Source organism: Corythoichthys intestinalis, chromosome 19 (assembly GCF_030265065.1).
Source record: "Corythoichthys intestinalis isolate RoL2023-P3 chromosome 19, ASM3026506v1, whole genome shotgun sequence".
In the NCBI taxonomy this organism is placed as follows: domain Eukaryota; kingdom Metazoa; phylum Chordata; class Actinopteri; order Syngnathiformes; family Syngnathidae; genus Corythoichthys; species Corythoichthys intestinalis.
In genome coordinates this window covers 41,251,290-41,273,270 of record NC_080413.1, presented here as the reverse complement: position 1 = coordinate 41,273,270, position 21,981 = coordinate 41,251,290, and positions in this window count along the sequence as shown.

The window sequence follows — 21,981 nt, the reverse complement described above, 5'->3', positions numbered from 1 at the left end:
TCAAAACAATTTCTCTACCCAAAAAAAGAAGTGAGTTTAAAGCATGTTAGGTTCTCATTAGATGATTACAGGGGGGCTGTCAGCCACCACCCCGACCTGCGTGACGTCCGAGTTGCGCTAGATTGCGAGGGCCCGTTCAGTCCTGCTTGCAGGCCTAGTTAATATTTGTTATCTTGCCACATAACGGTTCTATTCATATCTCACAGCCCCTTAGTGTTTTAATACCCTTTAAATGGGTTTTTCCTACTCATGAAATGAGTGTTATGTCATTTACTGTGTTTTTAATCATGATAAACGGGGGAATTTTGAGGGAATATATTTTATTCATGCTTATAAAACACATAAACTGTTGTGAATCTATATTCCACTATATTCGTTTGTGAGATTTTACTCATATATTTTTTACTCATTTAGATTTTTGTTCATGTGCTTCAAATATTCCTTTGAAACATTGGGTTTATGCGTCATGTCTTATCAAGATTTGACTCCCTCTCGTCCCAGCTACAGCTAAATTCTCCAAGGCCGTACCTTCTGTGGAAAATCCCCAGGTTGAGCTGTCATCTGTTTCACAGTTTTGAGAAACACCACCAAATAAGGCACTTCCTAAACTGTTGCTATTCTGAACTAACCAATCACTGCATGCCATGTAGTCACTTTTTGCATATTCTGTCATCATGTGATACCTGATAAAAAGCGTGCACGGCCAGAAGAGAGGTAGAGATCATCCCCGTGCCACGTTAAAAAGACAGATACTCGAGTAATTCCTGATTTGGATGTGAGCTTTTTCTCCTTGCAACTGTCCTTAGAATGGAATACTGGTTGTGTTTTATTTCCTGACAGGGAGTGCTCCGGGAGCACGGGGTATCGAGCCCTCTGCTAAGGGCTGTTTGGCCCCTGTACAACCAGTGTCAGAGTTTGGGCCGGATTGGGGGCAGTAAGTTGGATTCGTTCCCAGTTAGGGTTGAACTCCACCAAGGTTGCCTTTTGTCACCGAATCTGTTCATAACTTTTATGGTCAAATTTTCTCGGTGCAGCCGAGGCGTTGACGGGGTCCGGTTTGGTGGCCTCAGAATTGCATCTCTGCTTTTTGCAAATGATGTAGTGCTGTATGCTTCATCAAGCTGTGATCTCATACTATCACTGGAGTGGTTCGCAGCAGAGTGTGAAGCGGTCAGGATGAGGATCAGCACCTCCAAATCCGAAACTATGGTCCAAAGTCGGAAAAGGGTGGCTTGCCTTCTGCGGGCCGGGGATGAAATCCTGCCCCAAGTTGAGGAGTTTAAGTATCTTGAGTTCTTGCTCACGAGTGAGACTAAAAAGGAGCGGTCAGCGTCTGCAGCGGTGCGGACTCTTTACCAGTCTGTTGTGGTGTAAGAGGAGCTGAGCCAAAAAGCGAAGTCTCGCTTTTATAGTCGATCTACGTTCCTACCCTCACCTATAATCACGAGATGTGGGTTGTGACTAAGCCTGAACGATATATCGTTTAAACATCGTCATCGCGCTGTGCTCATGCGCGATAGTCCCATCGCAAGGACGTGCGATAGTTGTTTTTTTTTTTCTCCAATCCACAAACCTTTGATCTGCTTCATTCGCTTGCACAGCCTGTCTCACCCCCTTTCCCAGCTCTGTCACTGCGGCACTTGCTTATTAAAGTTAACGATGGCTTTGATCTGGTCAAAGAAGCCGGGCAGCAATCTGTCAATCATCGTTTAACTTGTTAAATAGTTTCTGCAAACAAGGCTGGAATGAATGTGTGCATCTGTGGGGGGAGAATGTGGAGACGTTCGAGACCAGGGGTCGCGTTAACCGAATATTTTCCGTCGTTGACCGGTTTTTTAAAACGGTGACGGAAAAAACTGAAGTCCATCCGTCATTTTGACAGGTTGCAATTCACACCCCAGACCACAGGGTGGCAAGTGAGCATATTAATTAGCTATTGTCTCTCTTAATGCATGACGTCGTTGGCTATTCTGTCAGAATATTGTAGCGTCACCGGGGTCTGGCGGCGGCACCGTGATTGACACATCAACGCGAGGTTCTTATTGGTGCACCCGGTGTGCCAGCGCGTCATCCAATTAGATTGCCGCCTGTGTATAGACCCCAATCACATGACGTCACAACTCCGCCCCCCTGACTGGAGCCGCCATATTTTCTGTCAGCTCGTCGTGTTTACACGTTACCGCTACGTACATGCCTCCTTTTACGGCGTGTTTTTCTGCTCGTTAAGATTAATAATCAAAATGGTGAAGGCGTGTGTGGCGGTTGGTTGCAGTAACAGAGAAGATAGACGGAGAGACTTGAAGTTCTACCGTATTCTGAGAGACCCGAAGAGGAGAGCGAGATGGGCTGCTGTAATTCGACAAGAAATCTGGGCACCAATCGATCACCACAGACTATGTAGTAGTCATTTTATATCTGGTAAGATGCATTTAATATATATTTAGAAGATTTTGGGCTGACAACCACAATTAAGATCATTGTGTAACGTTGGTGATTGGGGTCTATATAGACCCTACCCACCGACGTCACAAAATCACGTGATTGCTGTATTGTTCCGCCCCATTGTCCGTCATTTTGTGTCTGTATTATCAATGGTCTCAATTGATGGAGCAATTTATAATGCATTTCATGGAAGACCCGGTGCTTTCGGATGCCGTAAACTCACTGGATGCGTTGCATAAAAGGCGTTATGTGGAAAAGCTTCAGTTTATCCATTCGCCAGATCCATATTTGATGCCTAAATCAATGTTTTTCGACCCGCTGTCTTCGCCGTCTTTGCCTGACATCTGCTAGCTACCCTGATATTTACAACTATCTTGTCCACACAAAATCAGCCTATTCTCACGAAAGTTTGAAAAACTTTAAGAGCTGGAGGCTTATAAATACTTCGTTGCTGGTTGGGTGAAACAGGTCCTCGTCCACGAAAATTCGGCGGGAATCTATCTTGTGCTTGGAAAGGTGAGTTACGAAATTTTCAATTCAAAATCTTCTGTTCTTGCTAATTAATCCACTGTCAAGTCTAATGTATTTCATATCATTTGTCAATGGAGCTAGGGCTTTTAATGTTTATATGGTTTAGCGATAGCACTCTCACTACATACATATGTGTATGTTGTCGGCGATTAGCCTAGCAATGATCTTAATTGTGGTTGTCAGCCCAAAACCCACTAAATATATATTAAATGCATCTTACCAGATATAAAATGACTACTACATAATCTGTGGTAATCGTTTGGAGCCCAGTTTTCTCGTCGAATTGCAGCAGCCCATCTCGCTCTCCTCTCCGGGGTCTCTCGGAATCCGGTAGAACTTCAAGTCTCTCCGTCTATCTTCTCTGTTATTGCAACCGACCGCCACACACGCCTTCACCATTTTGATTATTAATGTTAACGAGCAGAAAACACGCCGTAAATAGGAGGAATGTACGTAGCCGTAACAGGTAAACACGATGTGTTGACGGACAATTGGGTGGCACCAGTCAGGAGGGCGGAGTTGTGACGTCACGTGGGTAGGGTCTATACCATCCGGCGGGCATGCGGCACGCTGGACATGGTTCGCAGTCAATCCGGAGCACTGACGCGGCTGGTATAGGCTACGTTGAACAATTAGGCTCGAGCGTTTACGTCACAGCAGCACGGGATCGTGCGAGATTTGCGACAACGCAGCCATTGTGGACGCACGTCTGCATCACGGGACATTTAAACTTAATGGCAAATACAATTGAACTACGAGTGCCAAAGATGGAAAAATGTAGGGAAAACTTGCCAGTTCGATACAGAGACAAACTTGTTACCACGGCGAAGGACAGATATGTGAGCAGTTTTAAGGATGTGAACAATGTTGACCCTCACGAGCAAGCCGAACACAAATGGAATAAAGATGTCGACAAGCTTCCACCACTACGCGAAATGGACATCATGCTGTATTTAGTGTTTGGTGTATGTTACTACACTCATCAGCAATTCCGAAACTACAAATCGCTACAAAGCTATGAACAGTTTTGCTGCGGATGGGTGCAGGATCTTCACATTATGACCATAGCAAATGGCAACACCATCTTTCTAGCAAATGTAGGCAATGTGTGTTTACATTAGTCTGTGACCACGGATGTACAAATTTTTTGTTGCAGAAAATGTAGCCTGTGTACAAATGATTTGCTACTCTCTCACGTCAAAATATTACAGCTTTTTCATTTAGCAACGACAGGAATTATGTCTTATGAAGACAATGCACATGTATGCATGCTAGTTGTTTAGCTGTAGCTTTAGCTAACAACAGGCTGACTTAGGGCGTGAAGTTACTGAAATTTGCGTAAACAAACGAAATTAACTTACCGGAGTGGAAGTGCATAGAGCAAACTCAGTGTGTAACTGGAGAATCAAACGTTATGCCCTTCCTTCTGATCGAGGCCACCCATGCCATTCTTCGACGTTTGGTAAGTTCAGATATGACCTTTCCCTCGCCTTTTCTCCATGTAGGGATCCGGAAGAAACTCAATGGTGTTTCGTCGAGCTATACATTCTCCTTTGTATTCGATCGGTTGTTGCAATTCTTTACCGCACAATAATTTCCAACCATTTTTAAAGAGCGACCTGAGTTGAAATGCCTCACTGTTTATGTTTCTCGCTTCCACAATGGCGATAGCGGCGGAAACCTCGCGAGTGCCACGTCATACGCTCGAGCCTAATAGGATATAATGGGAACGGATTGGCTCCGGCGCTATTTTTTTACCGTAGTCGGACCGGAACCACAACGATCATGCATCTGGTGTACTTGGGCCCTTACAGTTCACACATACAAAATACGGACACACATCTATATTAAACACTGTAAACGTTAGCATTGCTAAACTGAGACTAATGGGGAAAAAAGACAACTTACTATAGCCTGCTATAAAACATTGGCAGTCTTTTCCAAAACGCAAACTTGCGGTTAAAAGGTGACACTTCAAACATGAAAAATAGCCAGCTAACAGCATTTGCAAACGAAAAAAAAAAAATCTATTCGTGACATCACAAGAAGCAATGATGAAAAGTACTTTTTGCGGAGTGTAAAGTTAGCGGTTTAGCGAACGTACTTCCGGTGATCATTTCAAAATAAATGCATGTATGTCATATAAATAGCGATTTCTGGAGTTAATCCCACATACTTCAGAATTAATACTATAATATGTAAATACTATAATACTAACAGAATTCATATTTTACACTGAAGAAAAACTTTAAAATGACACCGTTTTTAAAAAATATGATTGGCAATTAATATTATAATTATTATAATACCATTATATATAGTAGTATACTATAATAATAATATCGCTAAACTTTTTTTTTTTCTATAAGAATTGTTTTGAATAATGTTGGAAAGGCGAAGTCAGTGTTCTGAATCTGTTTACATTCCATTCTTTCGCACTAGTAAATGCTATCAGCTAAGCCTGCGCAATATATCATTTGAATATCTCCATCGCAATGAGCGCATGCGCAATAGTCACATATTTTTTAGTCGTTTGGGACATTCCTACCGGAACATATTTCATCCACACCCTTCTCACCTTTTTAACCCTTGACCCATTTTCATGCCTGCATTTAGGGGGAGGGGTATCTGGTTGCATTTAAGTTTTATTTAGACTTTTTAAAGAGCTGAAATGATTCAGTTGAAATGATAGTGATTTTAAATGATTAAAATAGAGTTCAGTAAAACAAGCATTAGACCTTTTTTTAAAAGACTTTTTAAAACACTAAGTAAAACAAGCATGAGACTTTTTTAAAGGACTTTTTAAAAACACTCAAAGGGCTTTTTAATATGGAGGACCAGGAGTGCAAAAATTCAATAAATAAATACACAATTAAGTAAATAATTAAAAGTGTCATTAAAATGCTTTTATTTCAATATTTATTTCAATTTTTATTGATTTATTTCAATTTGTATTTATTTCAATTTTTATTTATATATTTCAATTTATATTTATTTATTTCAATTTTTATTTATTTCAATTTATATTTATTTATTTCAATTTTTATTTATTTATTTCAATTTATATTTATTTCAAAATTTATTTAGATTTGTATTTATTTCAATTTTTATTCTTTTATTTCAACTTTTATTTATTTATTTCATTTTTTATTTATTTCATTTTATATTTATTTATTTCAAAATGTATTTCAATTTTTATTTATTTATTTCAATTTTTATTCATCTATTTCAATTTTTATTTATTTATTTCATCATTTATTTATTTTTTTCAACATTTATTTATTTCACTTTTTATTTATTTCATTCTTGCACTCTTGTTCCCCGTGTGGCCACATGAAATAATTTTATCTGTCATTGGCTCATCAAACTCGGTGGGCGGGCGTGAACTAGGCGGGGTTTGAGTTGATCGAGTAATAAGCGTTTGCTTCGTCCTATTTCTTCCCAACATGGCGGCATTATCTGAGGTTTTGCATGAGCTCTCTTGGGACATGTTAGATTTCTCAGAACAAATTGAAGCAGGACATTTGGACCCTGAGTATGTGTCCTACAAAACAGAGCAATTAATTAACGTTATTGGCATCATCTCGGCTCTGTCAGATCAAGATGTTGATCGAAGAGTTTTCGATAGTTTAGAACTGCGGTCAAGCCAGCCTCCACTCGTAAAAACGAAGTCAAACCAGCCGCCCCTCATTTGGATTATTGTTTGCATTATGTGCATTACGGTAATGCAATGCGCTGGCTTCAGAATGCAATGACGTGGCTTCAGAGCGCAAGTCCCTTTATTAAATATATGGGGGAAAAAACGGTGACCTATTCGATAACGGGTCCACTTTAGAGAGACACTGGAGCACCCCTAGACCCAAACTAAATCATTACCATGTAAAAATGATGTCGGAGTTCAGAGTAAAACTACTTAGAAAACTGCTAGTTATTTCTGTCATTTAGCCTTATTTCAAAACTTGATAAAAAAATAAAAATAAAATCAGGTAAAAATCCAAGGACCGTTCCACTTCTGAGTTATACTAGAGTTTCCCGTATGCAGACATCAGCCTGTTTAAAGGCGCTGGCCCGGGCGATGTAGAAGCCACAGACTGGACTCCACCATGGGCTGCTGGTGGAGTTCTCCTCAGAGTGTCCTCGATTAAATTTGCTGCTTCTCTGAGCAGCTCTGGGCACATTTTGAACATATGTATGTTTTGCTTGGACAACACGCGAAATGCGTCAAAGCCTACTACCGCTACACTGACCACGCTGGCGACGCTACTAATCTTCGTCGTCTTTGTGATTTTGAGGGAGCAATTATTTTTCAGATTATACTGATCTACACTGCCACCTTATGTATCGGGTGCACATAAAGATTAGCCAATGCCTCAGGCGTCAATCTATTATCTGAGATCGACTAGTTAAGACTTGCTTTGCTGAGCAACCAATCAGACGTTAGAAACTTTGACGAGCAAACGTGACAGATAAAATGATTTCATGGTTGCACCTCCAGAGGAACAAGAGTGCAAGAATGAAATAAATAAAAAGTGAAATAAATAAAAGCTGAAATAAATAAATAAATGATGAAATAAATGAATAAAAATTGAAATAAATATATGAAAATCGAAATAAATTTTGAAATAAATGTAAATTGAAATAAATAATTTGAAATAAATATGAATCGAAATAAATAAAAATTGAAATAAATAAAAATTGAAATAAATACTGAAGTAAAAGCATTTTAATGACACTTTTAATTATTTATTTAATTGTGTATTTATTTATTGATTTTTTGCACTCCTGGTCCTCCATATTTTAAAACACTCAAAGGGCTGAAATGATTCAGTCAGACTGAAATGATAGTGATTTTAGAATTTAAGAATAGTTGATGTCATTCAATCCAAATAATTTTATGTACAGCACAGGGCGAAACTTCGAAAACCTCATTCAGGGAGATATGCAGACAGATCAGTTGTCATGACGATTCCCTCAAGTAGGATGGGTGAGGGAAAGGAAAGCAGACAGACCAGTCTGTGCAGACAGATCAGTTGTCATGGCGATTCCCTCCAAGTAGGATATGGAGACAGATCAGTTGTCATGGCGATTCGCTCCAACTAGGATGAGTGAGGGGAAGGAAAGCAGACAGACCAGTCTGTGCCTTTCAGTCAGATGATTCAGTCAGACTGAAATTATAGAGTGATTTTAAATTGAGTAAAACAAGCATGAGACTTTTTTAAAAAGACTTTTAAAAACACTCAAAGGGCTGAAATGATTCAGTCAGACTGAAATGATAGTGATTTAAAATTTTATAAAATAGAGTTAAGTAAAACAAGCATTAGACTTTTTTAAAGACTTTTAAAAACAGTTTAAAGTGCGTACGACAGGAGAAAAAAAGTCTTAAATAGCACTATTATGTGAACTAGAATCATATTTTGAGACGATTCGACTATATACAACAATTTAACAAAGCACAGATGACGAGAAATTAGTCTTTTAATCTGCCGGTTAGCAGATATATATATATATATATATGTATTCATTTTTAATTCTAGTTTTATTTAATTAGCTATTTATTACCATATTTATTTCTGTATTCATATGTAATTTTTCTCTTATTTCTGTGTTTATATTCGTTTTTATTTTGCCTTTTATTGATTGATTTATTTTTTATCTTGGCAGCTTTGGTCCTCCAGAGTTGGGGGCTGAAAGAGACGAAAAAATGAGCCCACCTAAGCATAGCTTTAGCTTTTTTATCGACACGTTTTTCTTATGCGATTGACAATGACATTCTTCTGTTTAAACAATCTATCCTTTACCACCACATGGCCTGTCTGTCTCATATATTGTATCCTCTGGTTGTCTTAGGTCTCTGACCGTTCTTTTGGCAGGATCCCCCCAGAATTGATCAATCTAAATTCAAGACTTTTAAGACCTTTTTTAATGCCATTTCAACTGAAAATTAATACTTTTCTCGCACCCATTATTTAGATCATATTGAATCATATTAATTAAATAAAGCACTGAACATCAAATTTAACCTCAATTACTCAGTGTGTTTCACAAAAGAATGCACATATATTGAAGATACGATTAAAACACATTTAAAGTAACATTGTAAATTCTGTCAATTTTTTAAAACAAAAACACGCACACAATGATTATGGACAAAAAGAGGAGGAGGACAGGACTCAGACCAGCCATCTTCTGTAACAGGCAAGGCGCTAGTGCACCTGCCAAATCCCTAGTGAACATGGCTAACTCTTAAGTTAAAACGGGGAAATTCACATTCATTCGAAAGGCAAACCGAAATGTTTAAGCAGGTCCACTGCCTTCGTATGACCCATAAACTGCAACCTAAAGTATCTGGATGTAACTTGAGCCCCTATCACATACTCCAAAACAACGGGAATATCGCGGGACTTAACCGTGCAGCAGTTGTGTGTGAAAACAATTTCCCGTGTTGACTGACATGGGATGCAGTGTGCGTGAAAGCAGGCATTAAATTCCCGGGTCACAGCTACGGTGGCCCTGAAGTGCAAAACACAACGGCAAATCAAAAAACACAACGGCAAATTAAAAAACACAACCGCAAATTAAAAAACACAACTGCAAATCACATAACAAAATAACAAATTAAAAAACAAAACGCCAAATCACATAACAAAAAACAAATTAAAAAACACAACTGCAAATCACATAACAAAAAAACAAATTAAAAAACACAATTGCAAATCACATAACAAAAAAACAAATTGAAAAACAAAACGCCAGATCACATAAAATAAATTGGAAAAACACAACACCAAATAAAAAAACACAACTGCAAATCACATAACAGAAAAACAAATTAAAAAGCACAACGCCAAATTAAAAAACACAATTGCAAATCACATTAAAAAAAAATAAAAAACAACGCCAAATATCATAACAAAATAACAAATTGAAAAACACAACGCCATATAAAAAAACAACTGCAAATCACATAACAAAAAAACAAATTAAAAAACAACACCAAATTAAAAAACACAATTGCAAATCACAAAACAAAAAAACAAATTAAAAAACACAATTGCAAATCACATTACAAAATAACAAATTAAAAAACACGACAAATCTGAAATGAAATTAACAATTCGCCAACCGGAAAAGGTAGGGACCAGTCAAAATGTTAACTCATCGCTGATTGGACGAATCCACTGGAAACAGTACGCTCAATGTTGATTGGATAAGACGGAAGACTCGACTGCAAGACGGCGCCTACCAGCAGAGATAGTTACTGCTCGGTTTTGGTTGAAGTTCAACATTTGGCCAAAAATACGTAAAACACAACTGAATTCTTGAAGTATAATGCATTGCCAGACCTGTGGAAAGCAGTTGGTGGAATCTTCACCTAATTTTTGCAGCAGCTGAGACAACTTAGAGGCTTCGAGAAGTTTCTAATGTCAATGACGCAGAACGTCCTTCGAGTAAGTAAAACAGTGCAGTATGACTTTCTTTACCTCTGTAAAACGATACATACGTTTACTGGAGAAAGCCAACATTATTCATTCGGTCACCAGGCCTTAATAAGATTTCCTTGACATGTCCTAATTATGCACTTTCATTTTGGGAATAAAAGCATTGCATAATGCATGCCAATCAAATGATCTACTGCATTGTTGCCATTTTTATTTCAGAGAAAGTTGCAGCCGTTTCCCTGGAAGAAGTTCTTATGTTCACTACAGGGTCAGCAGCATTTCCACCAGCCCCTTCCACGCATCGAGTTCTTGACACTCACGGTTCCCAACGTGAATTATTAGAGTTCTTAGTTTTGTATGAAATTTTATTTGGGCAGTTCATTATTTAATTATTTATTTGTCTATAACTCAATTTACGTCCACAGATTTGTTGTTTAAAAACATTTAACCTATTTGAAGTTTAGTTTCAGTCCCTCCCAATGCCATTTGATTGACGGACCATTCCTTTCGATAAAAGCAAAATAGAAAAATTAACATACTTTTTATTTATTCATTTATTTCCCTTTATATTATCTATTCATGTGTTTTTTATTTTGGCACTCCTGTGATTCCATACGTTCTGCTATAACCGCCACATACAGTCTAATTTTTAAAAAAAAATTTAACAAGAAAGATTAATTTTACAATTCGAAAGGCAGTTTGGTATAACCGTGCTGGCAGCTTAATTCATTTTATTCTTGTTTGGTGGTATATATACAGCAGCCAGTGGTGTTTGAGCTTCATTATCACCACCACATTAGTGTTGTATTGGTCGTGAACGATTTGTTCTTCCATCCATCATCTTCCGCTTAGTCCGGGGTCGGGTCGCGGGGGCAGCAGCTTTAGCAGGGAAGCCCAGACTTCCCTCTCACCAGCCACTTCAGCTAGCTCCTCCGGCGGGATTCCAAGGCGTTCCCAGGCCAGTCGAGCGACATAGTCTCTCCAGCGTGTCCTGGGTCGTCCACGGGGCCTCCCGCCGGTGGGACATGCCCGGAAGACCTCTCCAGGGAGGCGTCCAGGAGGCATCCGAACCAGATGCCCGAGCCACCTCAACTGGCTCCTCTCAACGCGGAGGATTAGCGGCTCGACACCAGGCCCCTCCCGGATGACCGGGCTTCTCACCCAACGGGGGAAACTCATTTCGGCCGCTTGTATCCGGGATCTTGTTCTTTTGGTCACGACCAACAGCTCGTGACCATAGGTGAGGGTAGGAACGTAGATCGACCGGTAAATCGAGAGCTTCGCCTTTTGGCTCAGCTCCTTCTTCACCACAACGGACCGGTGCAGCGTCTGCAGTGATGCAGACTCTGCACCGATCCGCCTGTCAATCTCCCGCTCCCTCCTACCCTCACTCGTGAACAAGACCCCAAGATACTTGAACTCCTCCACTTGGGGCAGGATATCATCCGCGACCTGGAGAGGGCATGCCACCCTTTTACGGCTGAGAACCATGGTCTCAGATTTGGAGGTGCTGATCTTCATCCCAACCGCTTCACACTCGGCTGCGAACCGCCCCAGTGTGAGTTGGAGGTCACGGCTTGATGAAGCCAACAGCACCACATCATCTGCAAAAAGCAAAGATGCAATGCTGAGGTCACCAAACCAGACACCTTCAATGCTTCGACTGCGCCTAGAAATTCTGTCCATAAAAATTATGAACAGAATCGGTGACAAAGGCCAGCCTTGGCGGTGTCCAATCCTCACCGGGAACCGACTTACTGCCGGCAATGCGGACCAGACTCTGACACCGGTCGTACAGGGACCGAACAGCCCTTACCAAGGGGCTCAGTACCCTGTACACCCGGAGCACCCTCCACAGGACTCCCCTAGGCACACGGTCGAACGCCTTCTCCAAATCCAAAAAACACATGTAGACCGGTTGAGCGAACTTCCAATGCCCCCTCGAGGATCCTGCCAAGGGTGTAGAGCTGGTCCACTGTTCCACGGCCGGGACGAAAACCACACTGCTCCTCCTGAATCCGAGATTCGACTTCCCGACGGACCCTCCTCTCTAGCACCCCTGAATAGACTTTACCGGGGAGGCTGAGGAGTGTGATCCCTCTATAATTGGAACACACCCTCTGGTCCCCCTTCTTAAAAAGATCCCGGCAGGGGGACGATGGCTCCTTTGCTGGGCTGCGGGAGGAGGGATGGGCTGCGCTTAACAGAATGGCATTACGTGTACTTTTTGAAAGCAACACTTTTTTTGTTTCTCCAGTGCTAAATCAGAATTAATACAGTGAACACACAAAACAAAACAAAATTTTTTTGCTACTTCGCAGTTTTTTTACTTATTGGGGGGGGTTCTGGTCCCCATTAACCGTGAAAAACGAGGGATCACTGTACTCTTATGAAACTGATGTACCATTTCATAATAAGGGGAGGGTCGGAGTACTCTCTTTGTAGGTGTTAGGGATTGCGGAACCGGTGGGAGGAGGATCCCAACATAGAAAACGTGAAAAGACACGAGCAGGGGAGAAGTCATGTTTATTTGGGTCTTGAGCTTCGAGCAAGGCAGGAGGCGGAGTGGTCGTGATGAGCACTGTGGATGCCACGTGTGTAGCTGTTAGCAGAGGATAGATGTTTTGACTGGGAACTCAATGGGAACGTAGATGTATTTGACGAGGGGCATGCTGATCAGGTCCTGTAAACAATGACAAGATATCGTAAGCCAGTGGTCAAAGTCAATACAGTACTTGGGATACGAGAACCAAATGACGTGGAAAACAGACAAGTTGTTCGGGCGACGTGGTGGTGCGTCTGCTGGGCTTTTAAGCTGGCTGATGACAATTGTTCACAGCTGGCCGCTCCACCCGTCTGACGTCCGACCTGTAATCAGGCAAAACTCCCCTCACCTGAGGCAGGGCTCAGGAAGCAGGGGCGGAGGCCCGAACAGTAGGTTGAGGCACACCTCTTAGTTTTCCAATTTATCACCCTATAGATAAGTTTCCTGAGCGGAATATGGGCAGCGCCATCTTGGACAATGTCTGCCTTGAACTTCCGGTTTAGAAAAAAACGTCATGAGTTACAGTTGAAGTTAGGAGTGTTTTGACAAAGTTAAAACTGCAACAAGGGAACATGTTGTTTCATGCGCCAGATTTTAGGTTTTGTATTTTTGGAGCACATACCTTTCATAACACAGCGGCAGCATGACTACACGAACGCCCGGGACCCGCGAAACATGTACAGCCTGCAGTTTAGACGTCTCCCTCCGGTGTTACCAGCACCCATGGTTTGTGGTACTGGCTTGGTTCTACATCCGCCTTCATGAAGACAAAATTCCCGCATTCGTGTCTGAGGACGCAGCCAACTTTGTGGCTGCGTAGGTAATAGAGCTTTTCAGGTCCCTGATGGCGTTTCCATCCACTGCCACAGTCAATAAAATACGATCATATTTTGCTTGTTGTCACCCTCGGCCACTTCCTTATGTTATCTTCTCACGTCGAGATGGCAGAAGGATGCGGTATTTCCAAATCGTGTTTTTTCAGGGTTTTAGTGAGTGATGCCACTCCAGCGCCATTGAAGTCAATGGTAAAAAAAATGCGAACGGAAGTTGCGGGCAGGCATAAGAAAGTAAAGCGGGAGTACCTCGATAACGTGTCTATAATTTTTTTTTAAATGATTTTTAAAAAATATTGATTGGCTTTAAACTAATAGCTCTAAGGTCACTTGACCTTTTGACCTCAAAGCAACACAAGCTCATATTCCCCTCCTTTTAGGTTGGAGCACACCTCTTAGTTTTCCAATTATTTATCTTTACATTTTTTTTTTTTTTTTTCCAGTGACTACCTTTTCATTTCAGTATCTAATTGGTTTTGTGACCTTTTAACTCATATTCAGTGCAGGTTCGTAGTACTGTTTGTGGAACATTTCTTATTTTTATCATTCAGACAACAACATTTTCCATTTATTGCTGTAAATATTTGCACAATTTCAAAATAATCTGTCAATATATTGGACACATTTATTCGAAATGCATGCTTAATTTCACAGTGATGTTTTTTATTATGCAGCAAACATTAATTTGTTTATTGAGGAAAATGCAAGTAAATGACTGTCTCCAGCGTGATTAAAACCCGTGCGACAGACTGCGGCTTGAGGAATGCTTTAGGGTCCTAACAGGGCCAGGACCTTTGGAAGCGAAACAGCCCCACAGCATCACTGACCCACCCCCATACTTCACAGTGGGTATGAGGCAGGAGCGGACTGGTAATCTGTGGGTTCTGGAGGATCACAGAACGGCCGGTGCCCTGGACGGCCGGCGGCCGCCATTCATTATGCATCACTGTTTTTATCCCCCCTATCCTCTGATTATCTACAGTTCGCATCCAATCCGACAGGTGGCAGCAATGCGCCTGGTTTTTCACCGCCAATCTGATAGACTAGGAACGACGAAAGCACAGAGTAGCCTTCATTGGTTCCTTCCTTGTGGAAGCAAAATAGCGACGAGTGTTAATGCACAATATGGATGGTGGTGGCAAAAAAACTGAAAAGAGCAGGGTGGCGCGGAGAAGGTTAGAGAGAAAAAATTAAAGAAACTGGAGAGTGAAGCATTAAAATGTCATAAATCGACAAATATTTTCGCAAGCAGCAGTCTGGCTGCAACGGCCACGTCGGGTAACAACAGCTCAGCTCCCGGCGATGGTGAGAGGGAGCTGCAGCCGCTCTGACGTGCAGACGGTGCTGGGAGAGAGAAAAGAAGAGGGAGGGGGCAACGATAAACTGTTGGAAGTTCCCCAGACAAGCGCAGGGCAAGTAAATTGGGATGAAGAGGGTTACTTGCTCTGTAAACTGGCAATTGTTATCCATCAGGTAGCTACATTTTAAATCAAATAAATGACAATTAAAGGGTTAGTGCCAGCTAGTCGATGTACCCGTTTGCAATCGTGTCAAGTTACAGTATGCTAGTCCTACTATCCCTCTCCTAAGAAAAAATATTTTAGCCGTAAAACAATGTATGCACACGCAGCATAGCAATATTAATTCAGAAGAAATATAACAAAATATTAATAAAATGAATGGTTTTACTTTAAAGTTTAGGTAGTTAAATTGATGTTATATACATTATTAATCATTTATATATCGTTTTGTTTTCTGGTTAATACTTTCCAATGAAGTTTATGTATACAGGATTTGTCTTGAAATGTGTATTGTATTTTCATTGAAATTTATTATTTGTATGGCAAAATTAATTATGGCAGGGGTCTCCAAACCGGTCCTCAAGGGCCGCTGTGGGGCCTGGTTTTTGTTTTAACCGATCGAGTACCGACAGTTTAAACAATGAAGTTTCTGCTAAAACAAGCAGCACCTGACTGCAATCAACTGATTACACTTGTAAGACACCAGATTGGTGCAGAGGTTTTGTCTTGTTTTGTTGGAATGAAATCCTGCGCCCGCCGCAGCCCTATGTGGAATAGTTTGGAGACCACTGAATTATGGCATAAACAATGAAGTCATTTTATAGACAGAGATCTATAGAGATATATTATAATCAATTGGATACGTAAAACTTGCTTTGAAAAATAAATTCTTTCATTTGTTTATTCAGGTTGATCATAGAGCTAGTACAGAAAATGAATCCAACTCCAGTTCAGCCTTGCAGTACTTTGAGCGCCCGTAGTCAGACAGTCACAGTCTAGACACATTTTCTTCATTTTTCTCTCAAAGTGCACGAAATTGGTGCATTTTACAATAAAATGTAAAAAAAAAAAAAAATTCTCCCGGGAGGGGCATGTTCCCGGACCCCCCTATGGGGTCTGTGTTTCCCTTCGTATAGCGATTCTTATGGGCTGGGCTGAGTCAAAGTCCAGGGCTGCTTTTTAGTCCCAGTCCGCCCCTGGTATGAGGTGCATCTTTTGTGGCACGCCAGACCCACTGAAGAGTGTTTGTTGCCAAAAAACTCAATCTTGGTCTCATCTGACCAAAGCACATGGTCCCAGTTGAAGCCCCAATACCGCTTGGCGAACTCCAGACGTTTGCGTTTATAATTATGAGTGAGGAAAGGTTTTCTCCGTGCATGCCTCCTAAACAGCTTGTTGCCGTGTAGACAGCACCTCATACCCACTGTGAAGTATGGGGGTGGGTCAGTGATGCTGTCGGGCTGTTTCGCTTCCAAAGACCCTGGGAACCTTGTTAGGGTGCATGGCATCATGAATGCTTTGAAATACCAGGACATTTTCAATCAAAATCTGTTGCCCTCTGCCCGAAAGCTGAAGATGGGTCGTCAATGGGTCTTTCAGCAAGACAATGACCCTAAACATATGGCCAAATCTACACAGAAATGGTTCACCAGACACAAAATCAAGCTCCTCCCATGGCCATCTCAGTCCCCAGACCTCAACCCCATTGAAAACCTGTGGGGTGAGCAGAAGAGGAGAGTACAGAGGAGAGGACCCAGGTCTCTGGATGATTTAGAGAGATTCTGCAAAGAGGAATGGCTGAAGATCCCTCTTTCTGTCTTTTCCCATCTTGAGAAACATAGGAGAAGATTAGGTGCCGTTTTGTTGGCAAAAGGGGGTTGTACATAGTATTAACACCAGGGGTGCTAACAATTGTAACACACATTATTTGATGTCAAACAATTATTTTTTATGTGGGATTTTTCCCCCACTGAATAAATGCACTTGTATTGAAGGTTGGATTTTTCTTTTTTTTTCCATTAAGGTCCCATATTATTTAGAAAAAAATATATATTAGAAGCTAAAAAACACATAATTATTATAAATCCAATAATTATGGAGGGCACTGTATTTGAAGTGGGAGAACTTGCACAATTAATGGTTGACTAAATACTTATTTGCCCCACTGTATTACCATTTATTTTCTCAGGTGTTTAAATTCTTACCCTGTGATTTCTGGATTTTTGAAAGTTTTGGATTATCTCTCACGGTCACAAGCACCTACCATGAAAATTTCAGACCCGGGTCATTATCAATATAAAGTTCTTTTTGGTGTCCTCATCAGAAACACCCAGTTATCATGAAAATTTATACAAATAATTAAACTCTTATCTCTTATTATAGGAGAACAAAGATTTTTACACATAACTGGACAACAATATGTCTCTTAAAATGTTTCCTTTCCTTTATGTGTACTTTTTCCATTTGATATACTCCATTTTGGCATGTCTCACACACTGCACTGCTAACTTCAGTGTGTGTAATAAATGGTTCAAATGATAAAAAATGAAACATTTTTACATATGAACTTATTGCCACAACAAGTTATTTGATAGAATTGGTCATTTTAACCATTTATAACCTTACTTTCATAATAATATTTAACATTTTTCCTCCAAAATACAATGTCCCTAAAAAAATTGTCCACCCTGTCATTTAGGGAAAACTGCCTCTTTAGGAAACCTGCTGATTTTTTCAGTGATGTCACAAGACCAATTTTGTCTTCTTTTATCGGTGACTGAAACATAGACTAGTTGCAGAGTATGTATTTTACACTTATGTTACAAAATTTTTGTCATATTAGGTGTGCAGTCAGATGTTGTCAAGCTTAACGTGTCCACTCTGTCATTATAAAGTATCAATTATTATAAAAACATTTGATATATTTGAAAACTATATTTTAAAAAGTCTACAGTCTGCTTGCTATTTGAACCATTTTGCTTACTGAAGGTCCACCATGTGGTTATTAAATACCAATATTAAACAAAGATCTCCACCCTGTCATTGTCCTCCCTGTCAGCAAAGCTTCCATGACAGGGTGGACATGGTTCTTAAAAGTTTAGGCCACATACTGATAATGTCAACGTGCTAATATGATAAGAGCTATTACAGATATTTTATAATGGGTCATGCTAGACATGGTACAAATGGATTAGAGCAGCACTAAAGAAAGCCTAGTTTGATTGGACAAGGCAGATTTACTCCCCATTAAATTGGTTAAGTTACACTTTTTGTGTTGAACTTTTCAAGGTATGATATCAAAAGGAGCTGAAATGGTAAGGAGATAATCAGGAAGGTCGTGATGCTGACACTGAAAGAAGAAGAGAATATCTTGAGAAAGAAAGGGACTCCAAATGACCCTCCAAAAGACATGATCCCTTAGCCGTCTGGGCCCACCTCGATACAGTTTTGAAGGTATTGAGAGAACGACACCTACAAGTCACAATAATTTTAGCAGTATGCGGTATCGACAAAGAACATATCTCCTTCCTCTCAGCAAAGCCCTACTAGTATAGCTTCAAAGAAATGACATGGAATTACTTTGCGGCAAGTCATGGCAAGGGGACACCAGATGATGTGGGTGGAGTCCTCAAGAGCTCAGCAGATACAGACATCCCTGATGCTCAGACCTTGTATGACAAGCTGAAAAGCCTTGACACATCTGTCGAGTTGTTCTTCATCTCAGGAAAGGATATTGTATCCAAAAGTGAAGTACCTGCAATAGCTGCCATAAAGGACACCATGAGAATCCACCAAGCAATCAAGAGGTCACTCCTGCCGATTCATCCAAGTCCCCATCATGTGGAAAGACATCAGAAAATACTTGAAGACCAAAAATGATTGCGGTGAAACATATTGGAAACTGGTGTGTCGTTAATTATGACAATGAAGCATATTCAGATGTCATCAGAGAGGTCTAAGGGCACAGTGTGAAAGTTCAGTGCATGCACCGCCATGGAATAAACAAGTTCCATTGGCCAAGTACCTGGGATGACATTTGTTGGTACCATGACTGGCAGGTGCTTTGCCGAATACCAGAACCACAGGCTGTGAACAAGCGCTCTGTACAGATTGAACCGTCTGCATGGAAGTGTGTGGCATAGCAACATAAGAATTGAGCCATGCCTCTGCAGAAATAAAATTTGTTTAGAGATGTGTCTCAGTGGTATTCAGTTATGTTCATTTGTTTCTCTTCTCATTGTACAGTTCAATGTTTGGCTGATTCAGCAGAATCATCCACGGAGTTAAACTGTTGAATGCCACAACTATGGCTCATTTTGGTGTTTTGGTAGGTTCTGGTAGTTTCCATCTGAAGGGGATAGGATCTCTGGTATATATACAGTATATTTTAATTTAAATTCTTTGATTCATTCAACGATCTTTCACAATTTGTCCACTCTGTCATGCTAGGTCACCCCAGTCAGGTTACTGTCCACTCTGTTATTTTTTTATATTCTAGGAAAATAAAGCATTTTTTTCACAAGTTAGCAAATTCTTTGTGCGATTTCTGCATTAACAACTAAGGGCCATATAGTATCAGCTGAAAATTTGACCACATATCTTTGTTGACAGATTTTATTAATATAGAATTTTTGCTGATTTTAAGGAAAATCAGATAATTTGCCCTAATTTAATTACTATCCAAATACTTTTCCAATTAAACAAAACGTAGGCTGAAGATAAGGACAAAAAACCTTCCTGAAAATATACATTTTATAATCAGTATGCAATTAGAATATATTTATTCTGCTTTGAATTTGTCCATGGCAGAGTTGACATAATATGCTGTTTACGTGTACTTTGTCTGCTTGTAGTTGTTATTAAAAAAGTGTGGGAGCTTGACCAACGTGCATTCCTAACAGTATAACAGCTAATCGATACTATAAATGTGTAACACCATAAATGTGAAGTTGAATGGAAAATCTCAGCTTTTTTTGGGGCAAGTTGGACGTTCTCAAAGGCACCGTATATTGATAATGACCCACCCGCCCATCATTTCTAAGTCGTAGAACTTGCAAAATCCCGGGGTGTTCAAATATTGAGTTTCCTGACTGTATATAAAGTTCTTTAAGGACTTTTAAGGACCAACACTCAGGACTTCTGGTTGCCACTGCCATGTAGGAGGACGCACGCTGCATTCCTCTCCTGCTACTCTTCGCCAATCCAACACAAAACTGCTCTCTTTTGTATAAAAGCAACGGTGTGATTAATGATAATGCCGAAGTCACGCAAAGACACTATAGAAGAAGGTAAATAAACGAAACAACAAACACTGAATTGGGAGTTGTTGGTGAAGGGCGGCATGCCAGTGACAGTATGGCAACGCCAACGAGACAACCTCGGGAGGAATACAATCTTGGCGGAGGAAAGGGGGATGCGATCCTCGCAGCTATCTATGCTTTGAAGCACGAATTCTTTGCACGGTTCGACGGCGTGGTGGAAGCAATCGAGAATATGAGAAAAGAAATTAGCGACGGCGCCGAACGGATGGCGCACGTCGAACAACATGTTTCAAAGGCCGAGGATGAAATGACTAGCGTGCAAGCTAAGCTAAAGGAGCTCGAAGCCAAAAACGCCGCCACTGAGGAAAGTCTACTGGACTTGGAAGATAGATCACGACGAAACAACTTAAGACTCGTTAACCTATCAGAGGGTGCGGAGGGACGGGACGCGTGCTCTTTTTTGGAAAGCTGGAACCCGAGGGCGCTTGATCTGGCCATGCCACACTTCATGTTGGAGAGAGCACACCGCATTGGACCGACAAGGGACGCCGCCAAGGACGCTCATAATGCGATTTCTCAAGTACAACGACAAAAGGGCAGTCGTCGCAGTGGCCCGGACCAAGAAGTAAATCTGCTACGATGACCATCAGGTCCGATTCTTCCAGGACGTGTAAGCTGGGATGCATCTATTGAGGAAACAATTCGACACAATTCGCCAGGAGCTGCGTAATCTTGGGACTTCGACATGGAATTGCTCACCCAGCAAAATTACGGGTTACTCACAAAGATCAGACTCACGTTTTCAAGACTGCAGCTCAAGCAGAAGCCTTTCTTAACAAGCTACGGGAGGAGAACGTGAAATAATGGACGATAGACTGCATTGGAAATGAAGCGGTGACTTCGATTTGGTTCGAAATCACTAATTGTAAAGTTATGTATAATAATATGAACGATATGCACGACCGTATTAAGGTTAGCAGGGAGAAAAGCGAACTTTTTGTGCTATTCTTGTGTTTCTTTATCCTTTTTTAAAGTGTTCAGGCCTACATTGGGCTGACCAATCCTAATTAGGAGGTCTGGTTCTCAGCGTAACAGGAGTCGAGGACGAATGGATTTGGAACCCTCATGGGTGGGGGGAAACTTCACTTTTTTTTTCTTTCAGCACTATGCGGTTGTGGTTATATTGTTCCTCTACGGTTTTGCCAAAATTAGAAATGCTCCAGCTCACTGATACTAGTTTTTTTTCCCTATAAATGCCACAAGAAGTGAATCTTAAGTTTATCTCATGGAACTGTCGGGGTTTGCAGCAACCCAAAAAAATGAAGCAGGTTATGAATATGCTGAAAGATAGAGAAGATAAAATTGTCTATTTACAAGAGACCCACCTTTTGGAAAGTGATGTCATTCGGGTTCGGAGGAGGTGGCAAGGAGAAGTACAGTGCCTTGCAAAAGTATTCGGCCCCCTTGAACCTTGCAACCTTTCGCCACATTTCAGGCTTCAAACATAAAGAAATGAAATTTAATTTTTTTGTCAAGAATCAACAACAACTGGGACACAATCGTGAAGTGGAACAACATTTATTGGATGATTTAAACTTTTTTAACAAATAAAAAACTGAAAAGTGGGGC